Source organism: Entelurus aequoreus, linkage group LG20, assembly GCF_033978785.1.
Source record: "Entelurus aequoreus isolate RoL-2023_Sb linkage group LG20, RoL_Eaeq_v1.1, whole genome shotgun sequence".
NCBI lineage: Eukaryota > Metazoa > Chordata > Actinopteri > Syngnathiformes > Syngnathidae > Entelurus > Entelurus aequoreus.
The window spans coordinates 2,642,863-2,661,025 of NC_084750.1; positions in this window are offsets into that span (position 1 = coordinate 2,642,863).

Here is an 18,163-nt window from a genome sequence, read left to right on the forward strand (position 1 = left end):
CAAAGTAAATTTCGTGGTCATTAACCTGAATTACTGACAATGTTCAGAAAGTGGCGGCAGCAATTAAACTGTCAGATGTAAAAACAAATAAGTTGGAGGCACCCTCTGGGCCAGACTGATGTTTTGCGGGACAAACTGAACACACCACACAAGGCCCGCGAACCGTAGTTTGGACACCCCTGATAGAACGCTTCGTTGCCCCGAAACCAAAAACATGTAACAGGGAAATGCTGACAATGAAACACTCTGCACGAGAGAAATGCTGCAAGTTGATGGAACAAAACTCAAGTCAGTCAAGCTACCAAAAAGTGATCCAAGAATAAAGTGGAAAATAATTATTTTATTAACAACCAATTTAAGTGCAATGCAATAAAACATACCTAAAAACTGTCATGAAATAGTCACACATACTCCCTCACTTTCAAAAGTATTCAACGTTGCCATATTTCATAGATGTTACTTACTGTCAGTTTAGTATTTGAAGGAACGGAAACATTTGCACTGCGCAGAATTTTTAGAGAAATTTGGCAGAATTTAAACGGTTCACAGCGATAGGGAAACATGTTTTTTCAGGTTACTAGTTTTGTTCCTGGTAGCCTGTCTGGCTAGCTTCCTGGTAACATTGTTACCTTCCTGGTAACCATGCTAGCTTCCTGGTAGCCAGTCTGGCTTCCTGGTAGCTTGATTGGCTAGCTTCCTGGTAACATTGCTAGTTTCCTGGTAGCCCGTCTAGCTTCGAACTCCAAAACTAATCAGAAGTGCTAGTAGCAGGTATTATAGAAGGTTATATTATTGTTTACATTCAGAGCTCATCTTTGAAGACATATTTCAGGGTGGTGAGAATGCCTCGACTTTCCGACTCGGGAAATCTGACCAGGAGAGGCGTTCCAGGTAAAAATTTTTACTAGGAACTTGGAAATTACGACTTCCCAGTACAAATGGAAGGCACCAAAGTTTCCTGGTTGTCAGGTTCAAACACTGATGACATCTATTAAACAAGTCGAGAAGCAAGGAATTAAACAGACAGAATTCAATTTAGCTCAATTGAGGAGAAACGCGTAGACACTGTACCCTTGCACAGTGTCGTCCCATGCTCTGTCGAAAGATTGTACGCCTCCTCTTTTATTTGGACTTTCCTTAATTACATGGCAACAGCTGTTTCTAAGGGAGGGGGGTCGTAAACGACCATCACCTTTGATTAAAAACAGTTCAAAGAAAAGGTCGTAAATCAGTTAAAATAAAAGGTGCCTGGAGCTTGGGCAGGTCCTGCTTCCTCTCCGCTTTGTAGATCTCGGGTCAAGACAATATCTTTCTGTGGATTACAATACATCAAAGAAACCGACGCCCTCATGTCGCTCCCCATCCTACACAGTGGAGATTTACAAGCCTTTTGCTTTGTAGGATCAAAGACAGCTTTTGTCCTCTCGCAGGGCGAGCTGTACTCTATGTAACACAAAGTTTTGTGATAACTTAGATACAATTATCCTGACACTGGTAGCCTTGCTAGCTTCTTTCTAAGCGATGTGACTACGTGGCGGCCATCTTAGCGGGGACCACGTTCCCATTGAAGGTGATGCAATACAATGCGTTTGTATGTTGAAATTAAATCATAACTTGCTTATTTCTCAATGTACTTTATTGTCAACATACAAAAATGTGCTAATAATACACTTTAAAAAAAAAAGAAGAAAATCTGCGAAAATAGTGTCCATATTTTCCTAGCGTATGCAGCACTTAGTGCCTTCCACACTAATGGAATACTCTGCCCCTACTAGCTTAGGCTTGCTGTCGGCACACAGCTCCAAGGGGCATAACATCCAGTTATATCTAAGTTCCTGCTCGCCCGCTTCCCTTTTGGTCTGTCAACTTGCAGCCTTTCTCTCAGTGTATTGGGGCTTTGTGTGTGTGTTTGATACGCAACATTGGTGTGATTGTGTTGGTGTGTTTTTGGTTTAGGTAGGACCGGACACGCGCGATTGGAGTACCGTACAGTGGAAAAGAGAGGTTATTAGTCTGGCCTGTCGTAGGGCAGGCAGTTGTAAAGTATGTAAGAGATGACAAATATATGAATATATACAATGATGATAATAATATCCACCTGTGTGAACTGAATGTTGATGTCAATGTCAACGTGCTTGCTAGTGCAATATTGAACCCCCCCCCCTTGTGCAATATACACTTTTTCATTTCCATCTTCCCAGTCTATCGCGGTCCCTCGACTTAAAAAAAGCCGAACTCAGCTCTGGGTTCCGTACAAGGAGCGGCTCCGATTCCAAGGGATTGTTACGTGCAAAAAAACAACAACAACAACAACACAACATGAGATTAACTGCTAAGGGCTGACCATAACAGCACAGGGTAGGGACAAAAAAAAAAAAGCTAAAGACAACAACATTCCCTCTGACTGAGCCGGTGAACGTCGTCATTAATGTTCCTAAAACGATCAACATGTCTGATTAAAAAACAACTCACGTCTTTTTTGTCCAAACTATGGAAGTATTATTGCGGCAAAATATTGTGCAAATGCATATCTCAACCGGTGCTTCTGTAATGCGACTCACATGTCCGCGTACTAATTTGTGTGTCTGTCTCTCAATCTGTGCGATTTGTGTTAAAAAAAAAAAAATATATATATATATATAAATATACATATATACACACATATACACAGATTTATATATATACAAACACACACAAAAATCTGTCTGTTCGTATTTCGATCTGTGTGTTTGTAAACAAAAAAAAAGGTCAGCGTAGCTCGGTTGGTAGAGGGTTCCCGGTTCGATCCCCGCTTCTGCCGTCCTAGTCACAGCTGTTGTGTCCTTGGGCAAGACACTTCACCCACTTGCTCCCAGTGCCACTCACACTTGTTTAAAAATGTAACTTAGATAACAGGTTTCACTATGTAAAGTGCTTTGAGTCACTAGAGAAAAGCGCTATATAAATATGATTTTTTTATTTTTTTTTTAAATCACACTTTCCACTTTCTTATACTCACCACTAGTCGGCGCCTCACACCCACTCATGTTAAGTTAAAGTTAAAGTACCAATGATTGTCACACACACACACTAGGTGTGGCGAAATTATTCTCTGCATTTGACCCATCGCCCTTGATCACCCCCTGGGAGGTGAGGGGAGCAGTGAGCAGCAGCGGTGGCCGCGCCCGGGAATCATCTTTGGTGAGTTAACCCCCCAATTCCAACCCTTGATGCTGAGTGCCAAGCAGGGAGGTAATGGGTCCCATTTTTATAGTCTTTGGTATGACTCGGCCGGGGTTTGAACTCACGACCTACCGACCTCAGAGCAGTTATTCCGCTACATTACACTATCAGTGACACACGCTGAGAAAACCTAACTTGTTCCCAGATAACATTACTGATACATTATTGGAAGAAGAGAAAAATACTTGTGACAACTAAGTTTATGCTAAAATGTCAACTTTTACTTACAGGAAGTGATCCATAGTCCATTGTTGTCAGCGTCCACACAGAATAACACCAGTGGGTGCAAGGCCCCGACTAGTGGTGAGTACAGGGAAAGGAAAGGTGAATGCACGGACACACACATCTTACACGGCAGCAAAAGTCAATCAGGGTTCCTGCTTCACACAAATCTGAATGCACAGACTCACACATTTTTACACACACAGATGAAGCACTGATGCACAAACTAAAACACGCACACACAAAAATCGAAATACTGACAAATTAAAACACGAACGCACGGATCTGATCTACACACAGACGGGAATACTGACACAAATGAAGAAAAAAACACACACATAGATCTGGTTACACACACAGATCAAAATACTGACACACAAAAACACGCACACACTGATCTGATTACACAAACACACACAAATGGAAATACTGACACACAAATTAAAACACACACACACATAGATCTGGTTACACACACAGATCAGAATACTCATACACAAAAACATGAACACATGGATCTAATTACACACACGCTGATGGAAATACTGACACAAATTAAAACACGTACAGACGGATCTGATTACACACAGATGGAAATAATGACACACAAATTAAAACACACACACACACAGATCTGGTTACAAACACAGATCAAAATACTCATACACAAAAACATGCACACACTGATCTACTTACACACACACAGATGGAAATACTGACACACAAATTAAAACACACAAAACAAAATACTGACACACAAAAACTTGCACACCGATCTGATTACACACACACTGATGGAAATACTGACACAAATTAAAACACGTACAGACGGATCTGATTACACACACACAAATGGAAATACTGGCACACAAATTAAAACTCACACATTGATCTGGTTACACACACGGATCAAAATACTGATACACAAAAACACGCACACAAGGATCTGATTACACACACACAGATGGTAATACTGACACACAAATTAAAACACACACACACATAGATCTGGTTGCACACACATGCACATCTAATTACACACAGACAGATGTAAAAACTGACACACAAATTAAAACACACACACACACACACATAGATCTGGTTACACAAAAAGATTTAAAAAAACTGACACACAAAAACACGCACACACAGATCTGATTACACACACTGATGGAAATACTGACACACAAAAACACGCACACAGATCTGATTACACACACACTGATGGAAATACTGACACACAAATTAAAACATGTACAAACGGATCTGATTACACGCACACAAATGGAAATACTGACACACAAATTAAACCACACACACATAGATCTGGTTACACACACAGATCAAAATACTGACACACAAAAACACACACACATGGACCTGATTACACACACCCAGATGGAAATACTGACACACAAATTAAAACACGTACAGACGGATCTGATTACATACACACAAATGGAAATACTGACACACAAATTAAAACCCACACACACACACACATAGATCTGGTTACAAACACAGATCAAAATACTCATACACAAAAACATGCACACACTGATCTGATTACACAACACAGATAGAAATACTGACACACAAATTAAAACACACAGATCAAAACACTGACACACAAAAACACGCACACACAGATCTGATTACACACACACTGATGGAAATACTGACACAAATTAAAACACGTACAGACGGATCTGATTACACACACACAAATGGAAATACTGACACACAAATTAAAACACACATAGATCTGGTTACACACACAGATCGAAATACTCATACACAAAAACATGCACACATGGATCTGATTACACACACACTGATGGAAATACTGACACACAAATTAAAACACGTACAGACGGATCTGATTACACACACACAGATGAAAATACTGACACACAAATTAAACCACACATACACAGATCTGGTTACACACACAGATCAAAATACTGATACACAAAAACACGCACACCCGGATTTGATTACACACACACAGATGGAAATACTGACACACAAATTAAACCACACACACAGATCTGGTTACACACACAGATCAAAATACTGATACACAAAAACATGCACACAAGGATCTGATTACACACACACAGATGGAAATACTGACACACAAATTAAAAGACACACACACATAGATCTGGTTGCACACACAGATCAAAATACTGATACACAAAAACATGCACATCTAATTACACACAGACAGATGTAAATACTGACACACAAATTAAAACACACACACACACACACATAGATCTGGTTACACAAAAAGATCAAAAAACTGACACACAAAAACACGCACACACAGATCTGATTACACACACACTGATGGAAATACTGACACACAAAAACACGCACACAGATCTGATTACACACACACTGATGGAAATACTGACACACAAATTAAAACACGTACAAACGGATCTGATTACACACACACAAATTAAACCACACACACATTGATCTGGTTACACACACAGATCAAAATACTGACACACAAAAACACGCACACATGGACCTGATTACACACACCCAGATGGAAATACTGACACACAAATTAAAACACACACACACACAGATCTGGTTACACACACAGATCAAAATACTGACACACAAAAACACGCACACACGGATCTGATTACACACACAAAAATCGAAATACTGACAAATTAAAACACACACACACACATTAATCTGGTCACACACACAGATCAAAATACTGACACACAAAAACACGCACACACGAATCTGATTACACACACAAATCGAAATACTGACGCACAAATTAAAACACGCACACATGGATCCGATTACACACAGATGGAAATACTGACACACAAATTAAAACACACACATAGATCTGGTTACACAAACAGATCAAAATACTGACACACAAATTAAAACACACACATAGGTCTGGTTACACACACAGATCAAAATACTGACACACAAAAACACGCACACACGGATCTGATTACATACACACAGATCGAAAGACTGACACACTAATTAAAACACGCACACACGGATTTGATTACACACACACAGATGGAAATACTGACACACTAATTTAAACACGCACACACGGATTTGATTACACACACACACAGATGGAAATACTGACACACAAATAAAACAGGCACACACAGATCTGATCACAGACGCACAGATTGAGATACACAATTGCACATAGTTCTGCTAGGATAATACTTGCGTACCAAACTGCCATTTTATAGGATAGCAGCCATAGGTAGTAGCCACAGTTGAGCGACTAAAGAGGCAGCCCATTGCACTAAGTGTACACTGGTACATGCACAGTTGATGAATGCCCAGACGGGTATGGATGCAGCCTTGCCTGGCGGTTTAAAGGAAGAAATAAAAAAAAGAGCACAAACTCTACATAAATAACAACGACTGGTCGGTTGCATTTTGCCGGAAATCCTCATTTCTATGAGTGTGCCATGCCTCCTTACGTTGATTCTTGCCAAATATTTTCTACGGCCTGAGTTTACTCATCACGCACCATCGCATCTTTGTTATAGATATGGAAATATGTAAATATCGATGACGATAGTACTCGTGTAACAAGAAGCTATAGCTCTGCAGACTTTTCTAGTGCCGTGTCAGTCTTTTAGGTTCAAAGTCACGTGACCTCTGACAAACATGAACGTGGACATTTTTAAAACACCCCTCCAAAACAAAAGCACATTAAAAAAACAGGTGTGGAATGAAAGGCAAGGCTGTTGTGTGCTCCCGTGTCACACACAACAAGGTCACTGTCTCTTGTGGATGCAGCAAATATCCCAGCTTATGTTACAGGGTTGGTTTTGTACAATTCGCCTGTTGCCGTGGCAACTGTCAATCGTGTAAGCAAAAAGCTAACAAAGCAATAAGTTGTCTGGGTGTTTGTTTTTTCTCTTGTTTTCCTTTGAGGCTTTTTTTTTTCTTCTTTTTTTTTTGAAGGACATGATAATAATACAAGGTGTCCTCTTAACGATCTAAAAAAAAGTCTTCTGTCAACAAAGATGGCGTCGCCGTCAATTCAATGTAATAAAAAAAAAAAAAAAGTATCACCTTTGTCAGTGTGCCGTGCTGTAGATTGTGTAGACATTCGTAAGCATAGAGAAACTGTCTGTGGAATCATTAAATATTAAAGAAAAACAACATGATATGTAAATGATGTATGTTGTCTTTTGATTTTGTGTATTTCTAAAAAAAAAAAAAAAAAGAATAAATACATCAATGTTAAATGCCAGTGGAGAATCATAGTTAATAGCCCAAAGTGCAACTTTCTATCTAAAAGGTGTGTGATATTTTTCTGTCTTCAAGCGGGTTTGCACTTGTGGGGCAACCAACCCTTTAGAATCACAGAGAAAAAAATAAAACTTACCATAAAATGAGCATCTTTTTTTTTGGTCTTTTTCTCCACTTTGGAAATATATTATTATGTGCATTGTTTGTTGTGGAGGGAGGTGTGGCCAGCGTGCCTGCAGGAGCAAAGGTCACCACCTCTGTCTATGGTGCTGAGGACGAGCACCATCGGATGGGGGCGGGGAATGTGCTGACGGCGAGACACAGCTGGACGTTGGGAGTAATACAAGTACCTTCTCTCCCGGTGAAAGTACTCGTGTTACTCCCAACGTCCAGCTGTGTCTCGCCGTCAGCACATTCCCTGCCCCCATCCGATGGTGCTCGTCCTCAGCACCATAGACAGAGGCGGTGACCTTTGCTCCTGCAGGCGCGCTGGCCACACCTCCCTCCACATTCGTTTACAGTACATACTAGAAAAACAAAATTTAAAAAAACAACGATTCGAAAAGAACACTTCCGGCGCGCCAGTGACGTCACAAGCTGACTTCGTTAACAACACTGTCCAGGCTGATATCTGTGTGTCCAAGTATAGACTCTAAGGCACCGTTTACACTAAGCCGGATAAGGTTATCCAGGGTAAAGCCTACCTAACCTTATCCGTGTCCACACACACACACAATGGTCGTTTAAGACCCCCCCCTCCATCCGTTCGCCGGCGCAACGCGACCTAGTACGCATGCGCGGAAAATGCGCACGTCATAGTCACCTCCAGTGTTGCTTTGTGTGCAAGTTCTTAAATGTAACTTATCTGAACAATATCCAGTGTTGTGGTATTTCAATTAACTGGAATCCAGTGTGCTATTGTAGTAAATCACACTTGAGTCATCATAAATTAATCAAATCTTTAATAAACACGTGAAAGTACACAATGTGACAAAGAACATTTTACAACAATCAATCTTGGGATCTAGATATCTAGTCAGGACACACCTCACTCTTTTGCCTTCACCTTCATTGTCCATTCGTTTTTGGTGACTATATACTCTGGACCTAGACGTTGAGTCCACAACATACATGGCGGACAATAACTGATACAGTCTGCTTTGCCAGTCCAAAAGCATTCAATGTTTTCCATATTCTTCCCTCGACGGCCAGGTAATACAAAGCACACGCTAACTTTTTTATCACATCAACGGGAGCCCGCATTCTCGTTGTCTCTCCTTCGACACATGGACGAAGTTTTTCGGTACGTAGAATCACAGCTGACCCGGACTTTGGAAAGTTCTCTTGCCTTCTAAAAAGTGTTGTATCCCAAATAGCTGCAATCGCTTTCTCTTAAGGTATTCATGTGTGATTTCCACAAGTGTCTGTACATGTAGAAGAATGAGAAACACGGGCATGTCTGGATGACTCGCCTCCATATTTCCAGTGTTTACCTCCGAGTTACGAAACCGCTTTATTATGAAACTGGCTGTGACGCGTCCTTTCTGACGTCACTTCCTGTGTGGGGCGCGGTCTTTCTGGCGTCACTTCCTCTCCGAACTCAGTTTGTAAACGATCAATGAGTCCATACAAAGCTAAGAGCCGGAGACTCAAGAAATACACGCCGCACTTACCCGTGTAAAAAATTGTCCGAGGAGGGGAACCTTAAACGATGGTTTAGTGTGGCTGACATGGGGCTTAGGCTAAATAATTATTCCGTTAAGGGGTTATCCAGCTTAATGTAGACATAGCCTCAGTCTTGCCCACTGTAGGTCTAAATCGCGCTCACTTAAAGACATGCCTGTCACTGCATGTTTGGTACGCGAAGACGACGTCATTTCCGTCAACTTGCTTTACGATATTGTGGAGGTTTCTCTCCTCTGGGTTCCTCGGACCACCAAGCACTGACATGACAGTTCAGGTTCAGGGTTACAACTCTGTTTTATTTTCTCTTCGATGCGTCTGTGTTGCTTTTCAGCAAGTGTTTGTTCGTATCCGTCTCTCTCTCGCCCTCGCTCCAGCTCCACCACCTCTCTCCTCCCCGGCTGCTGCCTTTTAACAGTGCGACAGGTGATTAGATACCCAGGCCCAGGTGGGCCATCTACGCACCTGTCGCTGATCTCGAAGCCGGTCCTGGCACACCCTGCTTCACTGCAGGTCCGCAGGCCACGCCCCCCTCCACAGATAGTTATTTTTGTGCACGCCGTCACTGTTACCATGGTTTTCTATATTGTCATCTTTATTTGAATAACACCGTCATATAAAAGATTACATACAAAACAAAACAAATGTTGTTTAAAGGCCTACTGAAATGAGATGTTTTTATTTAAACGGGGATAGCAGATCTATTCTATGTGTCATACTTGATCATTTTGCGATATTGCCATATTTTTGCTGAAAGGATTTAGTATAAAACGACGACGATAAAGATCGCAACTTTTGGTATCTGATAAAAAAAAGGCTTGCCCCTACCGGAAGTAGCGTGACGTAGTCAATTGAACATATCCACAAAGTTCCCTATTATTTACAATGATGGCCGCCAGAAGTGAGAGAGATTCGGACCGAGAAAGCGACAATTTCCCCATTAATTTGAGCAAGGATGAAAGATTTGTGGATGAGGAAAATGCAAGTGAAGGACTAGTGGGGAGTGGAAGCGATTCAGATAGGGAAGATGCTGTGAGAGCCGGGGGTGACCTGATATTCAGCTGGGAATGACTACAACAGTAAATAAACACAAGACATATATATACTCTATTAGCCACAACACACCCAGGCTTATATTTAATATGCCACAAATTAATCCCGCATAAAAACACCTAGGTGTTTGTTATGCTAGCTCCTAGCTACTAGCTCGAGCTAGTTATAGCTCGAGCGGGTAATATGGACGGGATCCCGTATATATAACCCGCCAATACAATTCAAACACCTGCACAACACACACACTCACTCAGCCCAAAGGACCGTTCACCTAACCCAAGGTTCATAAAGCTTATATATTTAACCAAAGTTACGTACGTGACACGTACGTACGGGCAAGCGATCAAAAGTTTGGAAGCGCGCGGGTGGGACCTGATATTCAGCTGGGAATGACTACAACGGTAAATAAACACAAGACATATATATACTCTATTAGCCACAACACAACCAGGCTTATATTTAATATGCCACAAATTAATCCCGCATAACAAACACCTAGGTGTTTGTTATGCTAGCTCCTAGCTCGAGCTAGTTATAGCAAGCGATCAAATGTTTGGAAGCACAGCTACGTACTCACGGTATCGCGTCTGTGTATCCAAATCAAAGTTGTCCTGGTTAGAGTCTCTGTTGTCCGAGTTCTTCGATCTTGACTGCATCTTACGGAGGCCGAGCAGCAGCACGCCACAGCAGACCACGGCGGGGCCGAGCAGCAGCACGCCACAGCAGACCACGGCGAGGCCGAGCAGCAGCACGCCACAGCAGACCACGGCGAGGCCGAGCAGCAGCACGCCACAGCAGACCACAGCGGGGCCGAGCAGCAGCACGCCACAAACGAACGCGAAACATCTGGAAAGGAAGAGGCTCATGCCGCCGTCGCCCGGCTACACAGCAGTGAGGCCCGCACCAACCAAGCAGGGAGAGGCCCGGCTACCGGCCAGCAGCGGCGGCACCACCACCTCACTGCGGCGGGACCAGCAGCTTTCTCGCGGCGGCAAGTGACGGCAGCAGGGCGGCGAGGGAGAGGCCAGGCTGGCGGCTAACGGCTAGCGGCTGGCAGCAGCGGGACCATCTCGTGGAGACGAGACCGGCAGGTGACTGCGGCGAGGCCCGGGAGAGGAGAGAGGCTGGAGCGAGGCTTGCCAGGCCGGACGGGACCCCATCGGTGGGAAGGCGAAAGTGCAGTGACGCGTCTCGGCAATTTGGGTTGTGAGTTTTAGCCAGTAAAGAAACCGAACTGAAATTAAGAAGAAAACCAAGTGAATTAAGAAAATGAGTGCGAAACACAAGAAATTCGAGGAAGACTTGGAGGAGATCAGAAAATCGCTTAACTCCCTGTCGGAGGATGTAAGGACAGTGGCCAAACAGCAAGACACACTCATGGAGTTGTTGACCGAAATCAAAATGCTGAAAAACATCATCAAGGAAAAAGACAAGAAAATTGTTGACCTAGAAGCAAGAATTGACGAAATTGAACAGTACACCAGAATGGACGATTTAATTATAAGTGGACTAGAAACCAAACATCGCACATATGCAAGAGTGGCCGGGACTCGCAGCAGGGACGCTGACAAGGACGCCGAAGCCCCGGCAGACGAACTTGTGACACTTGAACGGCAAGTAATTAACTTTTTTTCCAGTAAGAACATGACTCTTCAAAGTGGCAGCATTTCAGCGTGCCATACTATCCCCAGGAAGGACAGCAGAACCAACCCAGCCATTGTGATCCGGTTTGTAAATCGGAAACACAAGACGGAGTTACTACGGCAGGGAAGGAAGCTGAAGGGAACTGGGGTTTACATCAATGAACATCTTACCAAGAAGAACGCTGACATTGCAAGACAAGCACGCATCCTCAGAAAAGAAAACAAGATACAAGCAACATGGACACGGAACTGCAAAATCATGATTCGGCTAAATGGACCATATGAAGAAGCCAAAGTTGTCATGATCCGAGAGCTCCGCGACTTGGATCAATATAGATGAGACCTGCTAGACTTATGACTGACACGGCTCATCCTTGGCTGGAGACGGGGAAGGCTACGCAGCGAGAAGGTGAGACAACTGAGAATCAAAAGTATCTAAGAGCTGAATACATGGACTATAAACTGTATGACTTTGAAAATGATGTTGACCCAGAAAACCATCTGTTCAACTCAATCAATGCTACATGTGACTACTACACAGAGGAACAATTCAATGACAATGTTAGTTTAGATAATACATTTTCTTTAATACATTTCAACTGTAGAAGCTTATATGCAAATTTCTCAAAGATTGACGAATACCTGAAGACTCTAAATGGCAAATTCAAAATAATAGCACTTTCTGAAACATGGATCGATAAAGACAGAGGTATCGATTTCTCCATTGACGGGTATGAGTTGTATCACTGTAGTAGAAGAAACAAGAAGGGAGGAGGTGTGGCCCTGTTTGTTGACTGTGAATTGAAATGTAGACCTGTGGAATGTATGACAGTGGTAATTGATGATTTATTTGAATGTGTAACTGTAGAGGTAGAAATAGAAAAGAAGAGAAATGTTATTGTTACGTGTATGTATAGGACACCTGGGTCTAAAGTAGAAGCATTTAATGATAGTTTGGAAGAATTATTGTGTAAGGTGAAGGAAAATAAAACATTTGTCATGTGTGGCGACTATAACATAGACCTGCTAAGCTCACCCAGAAATAAATCAACAAGAGACTTCTTGGATGTGGTATATAGTAGAGGGCTTTATCCATTGATCACCAAACCCAGTAGAATAACGACAAATTGTGCAACGTTAATTGATCACATCTTTATAAATGACATAAAAAATAATATAAAAAGTGGACTAGTAATTAATGATATAAGTGACCACTTACCTGTGTTTCTTACTTATGACTGTCCAATTGATAAAAAGAGGGAGGAAAAAACTCATAGATATGTAAGGAAAAGAACTGAAGAGGCAATAAATAGGTTTAGGAAGGACTTATTTGAAACAGACTGGAATGAGGTGTATGGGGGAGAAGCAAATGCTGCATATGAGGCTTTTCTTAATATATATTTATCATTGTATGAAAAGCATTGTCCGAATGTATGGAAACAAAGAGACAGCTACAATAAAAAGCCTTGGATTATAAAGGGACTACAGAATGCTTGTAAAAAGAAAAACAAACTTTATAGAGATTTCATAAAAGTAAAAACAAAGGATGCTGAAACAAAATATAAGGTTTACAAAAACAAATTGATAACAATAATGAGACAAGCAAAAAGAGAATATTATAATAATTTACTAGAAAAAAATAAAAACAATATCAAAGGAACTTGGAATATTCTGAACAAGGTAATAGGAAAAACATCTGGGCCTACAAACCCACCAAGCCATTTTATCAATGAGGATAATAAGATGATAACAAATATGAATGAAGTGGCAAACGGATTCAATTCTTTTTTTGTGAATGTTGGACCCAAATTGGCAGAGAGTATTGGAGAACATAAAGATATACAGAGTGGATGGAGAGGGGGAAGCAAAGTGCTACAGTCCATGCTTCTAGGAGATGTTAGTGAAAATGAAATTGTATCGGTGGTAACAAAACTGAAAAATAAGACATCAACAGACAGTGATGGTATAGACATGATAATTGTAAAAAAGACTATTGACTGTATCATCAAACCTCTTTGTTATATTTTTAATCTTTCTTTTCAAACAGGGACCTTTCCAAATAAAATGAAGGTAGCAAAGGTAATTCCACTCTTTAAAACGGGAGATAAACATAGATTCACTAATTACAGACCAGTGTCACTACTGTCACAATTTTCTAAAATAATTGAAAAAATATTTGTAAAAAAATTAGATAGTTTTATTGAAAAGAACATGCTGTTGAGTGAGAGCCAGTATGGATTCCGGACCAATAGATCCACTGCTTCAGCTGTAATGAATATAATTGAGGATATAGCAACAGCAACTGATAATAAGAAATACACTATAGGGGTATTTATCGATCTTAAAAAAGCATTTGATACTATAGATCATTCTATATTATTGTCCAAGTTGTATTCATTTGGTGTGAGAGGAGTAGTTTTAGACTGGCTAAGAAGTTATTTAGATAATAGACAAGAGTTTGTGGATTTTATGGGTAATACATCTGAACAAATGAGGATTGAATGTGGAATTCCACAAGGTTCGGTTTTGGGACCAAAATTGTTTATTTTATATATTAATGATATATGTGAGGTATCAAAGTTATTGAAATTTGTATTATTTGCGGACGACACCAACTTTTATAGTTCGGGACACGACTTAAAAGCATTATCAAAAATTATTGAACAGGAAATTATTAAACTTAAGAGATGGTTTGATGCCAATAAATTATCATTAAATGTAGAAAAAACAAAGTTCATGATTTTTTGTAAGAGGAAAAGGGAGGAAACGATCAAATTGTCAATAAATGGAATAGATATTGAAAGGGTTTCTGAACTTAGATTTTTAGGAGTGATACTGGATGACGGTCTGACATGGAAATCTCATATTGCACATCTGCGGAAAAAGATGTCTAAGAGTATTTTTATATTAAATAAGGTAAAATATGTGTTAGATTATAGGGCAATGCGTATATTGTATTGTGCACTTATATTGCCATATATCAACTACTGTGTGGAAGTGTGGGGGAACACATATAAGAGTAACATAAAGGCATTGTATCAACTACAGAAAAGAGCTATAAGGATTATTCATAAAGTAGATTACTTAGAACACACTAACATATTATTCATTAATTCAGGTTTATTGAAATTACAGGAGCTAGTAAAGTTACAGACATTATGTGTCATGTTTAAGGCTAAAAGCAAAACATTACCAGCAAATTTACAAAAAATGTTTGTCATCACTTCTGAGAATGAAGAGCATAGAAGAAAAGGTCATTTCCAACATCAGTATTCAAGGACAACTTTAAAACAAATGTGTATATCAGTGGTGGGGGTTAAACTATGGAATTCTCTTTATAATGAGATAAAAGATTGTAAAAATATATTCAAATTGAAAAAAATATATAAAGACAGAACAATAAAATCATATGGACAGCCATAAGTGTTTACATTTTGCTTTATATTTATTAATTTACTTGTTTTTTGCCTGGTTTTGTATCTGTTTTGTATCATCCTGTGAGGTGTACCTGTATATTACTTCTTTTGTATTTTTGTTCGGTTTGTACTTCATGAAGTTTTGCACTTGTGTTTTTTTTGTTTTGTTTTGTTTTGTTTTGTTTTCGTTATATTTGGATGTAATTGTTGGTTCACATATCATTAAGTAAGACTATGTATTATGTGAAGGGGGCAGGAAAATATAAGATTTTTCTTCATCCTGCTCCTTCTCAGGCATTGGTGTGTAACGGTGTAACTGAATAATTGTGGTATAATTGTCTATCAAAGATGCACATCAATGAAGGAGATAAATAAAAATGATGATGATGATGATCTTTCGGGAATGTAAACAAACACCGGCTGTGTTGTGTTGCTGACTTCCCTCGCAAAATATCCGCTTTGCACCGACAACTTTCTTCTTTGCTTGCTCAGCTTCTTTCTCCATAATGCAATGAACAAATTGCAACAGATTCACCAACACAGATGTCCAGAATACTGTGGAATAATGAGCTGAAAACAGAGCTATTTCGTATTGGCTTCAATGGGGAAGCCATACCTGGCTACGTCACGCGCATACGTCATCATACCGAGACGTTTTCAAGCGGAAGTGTGGTGGGAAATTTAAAATTGCACTTTATAAGTTAACCCGGCCGTATTGGCATGTGTTGCATGTTAAGTTTTCATCATTGATATATAAACTATCAGACCACGTGGTCGGTAGTAGTGGCTTTCAGTAGGCCTTTAAACCGTACATAAACCTGAACGATGTACTCAGCGGCCTTATATGGGCGAATAAATCCATCTTTTTAAAAAAATACTTTTAAAGTTAAATACCAATGATTGTCACACACACGAGGTGTGGCGAAATTATTCTCCGCATTTGACCCATCACTCTTGATCACCCCCTGGGAGGTGAGGGGAGCAGTAAGCAGCAGCGGTGGCCGTGCCCGGGAATCATTTTTGGTGATTTAACCCCCAATTCCAACCCTTGATGCTGAGTGCCAAGCAGGGAGGTAATGGGTCCCATTTTTTATAGTCTTTGGTATGACTCGGCCTGGGGTTTGAACTCACGACCTACCGATCTCAGGGCGGATTATTCACACCAAATACATCAATTCACTACACTGTTCATTTAAAAGTCTACCTTTTGTCTGGCCGCAGATATAGATTTAGGTTACAGTAAGTGCCTTGTTAAAACAACATTAAAGTATATCAAGCAAACCTTTAACGATGGGAGTCAGTGGCGCCCCTGTGCACCATTTATTGCAATGACAGAGTGAAAGTTGTTAGAAATATAGAGATAATACTCCCTGTTATTTAAAATTTTACCCCTTCATGTTTGTATTTTTGTTCCCTTTTACTCTCAAGTACCGTATTTTTTGGACCATAGGCCGCACCGGATTAAATTGCGCATTAAAGGCCTACTGAAAGCCACTACTACCGACCACGCAGTCTGATAGTTTATATATCAATGATGAAATCTTAACATTGCAACACATGCCAATACGGCCGGGTTAACTTATAAAGTGACATTTTAAAATTCCCTGGAAATATCCGGCTGAAACATCGCGGTATGATGACGTATGCGCGTGACGAAGTCCGAGTAACGGAAGTTAAGGTACCCCGTAGAATCCTATACAAAAAGCTCTGTTTTCATTTCATAATTCCACAGTATTCTGGACATCTTTTGCAATTTTTTTAATGAACAATGAAGGCTGCAAAGAAGACAGTTGTAGGTGGGATCAGTGTATTAGCAGCGGACTACAGCAACACAACCAGGAGGACTTTGTTAGAGCGCTAGCCGCCGACTTCACCTTGACTTCCTACGTCTCCGGGCTGCCAAACGCATCGGGTGAAGTCCTTCGTCCTTCTGCCGATCGCTGGAACGCAGGTGAGCACGGGTGTTGATGAGCAAATGAGGGCTGGCTGGCGTAGGTGGAGAGCTAATGTTTTTAGCATAGCTCTGTGCAGTCCGGTTGCTAAGTTAGCTTCAATGGCGTCGTTAGCACAGCATTGTTAACCTTTGCCAGCCTGGAAAGCATTAACCGTGTATTTACATGTCCACGGTTTAATAGTATTGTTGATTTTCTATCTATACTTCCAGTCAGGGGTTTATTTCTTTTGTTTCTATATGCAGTTAAAGCAAGATGCTATCACGCTAGCTCGTAGCTAAAGCATTTCGCCGATGTATTGTCGTGGAGATAAAAGGCACTGAATGTCCATTTCGCGTTCTCGACTCTCATTTTCAAGAGGATATAGTATCCGAGGTGGTTTAAAATACAAATCTGTGATCTACAATAGAAAAAGGAGAGTGTGGAATCCAATGAGCCAGCTTGTACCTAAGTTACGGTCAGAGCGAAAAAAGATACGTCCATCGCTGCCTCTCAAGTCATTCACTGTAACGTTCCTCATCTACGAATCTTTCATCCTCGCTCAAATTAATGGGGTAATCATCACTTTCTCGGTCCGAATCTCTCTCGCTCCATTGTAAACAACGGGGAATTGTGAGGAATCCTAGCTCCTGTGACGTCACGCTACTTCCGGTACAGGCAAGGCTTTTTTTTTATCAGCGAGCAAAAGTTG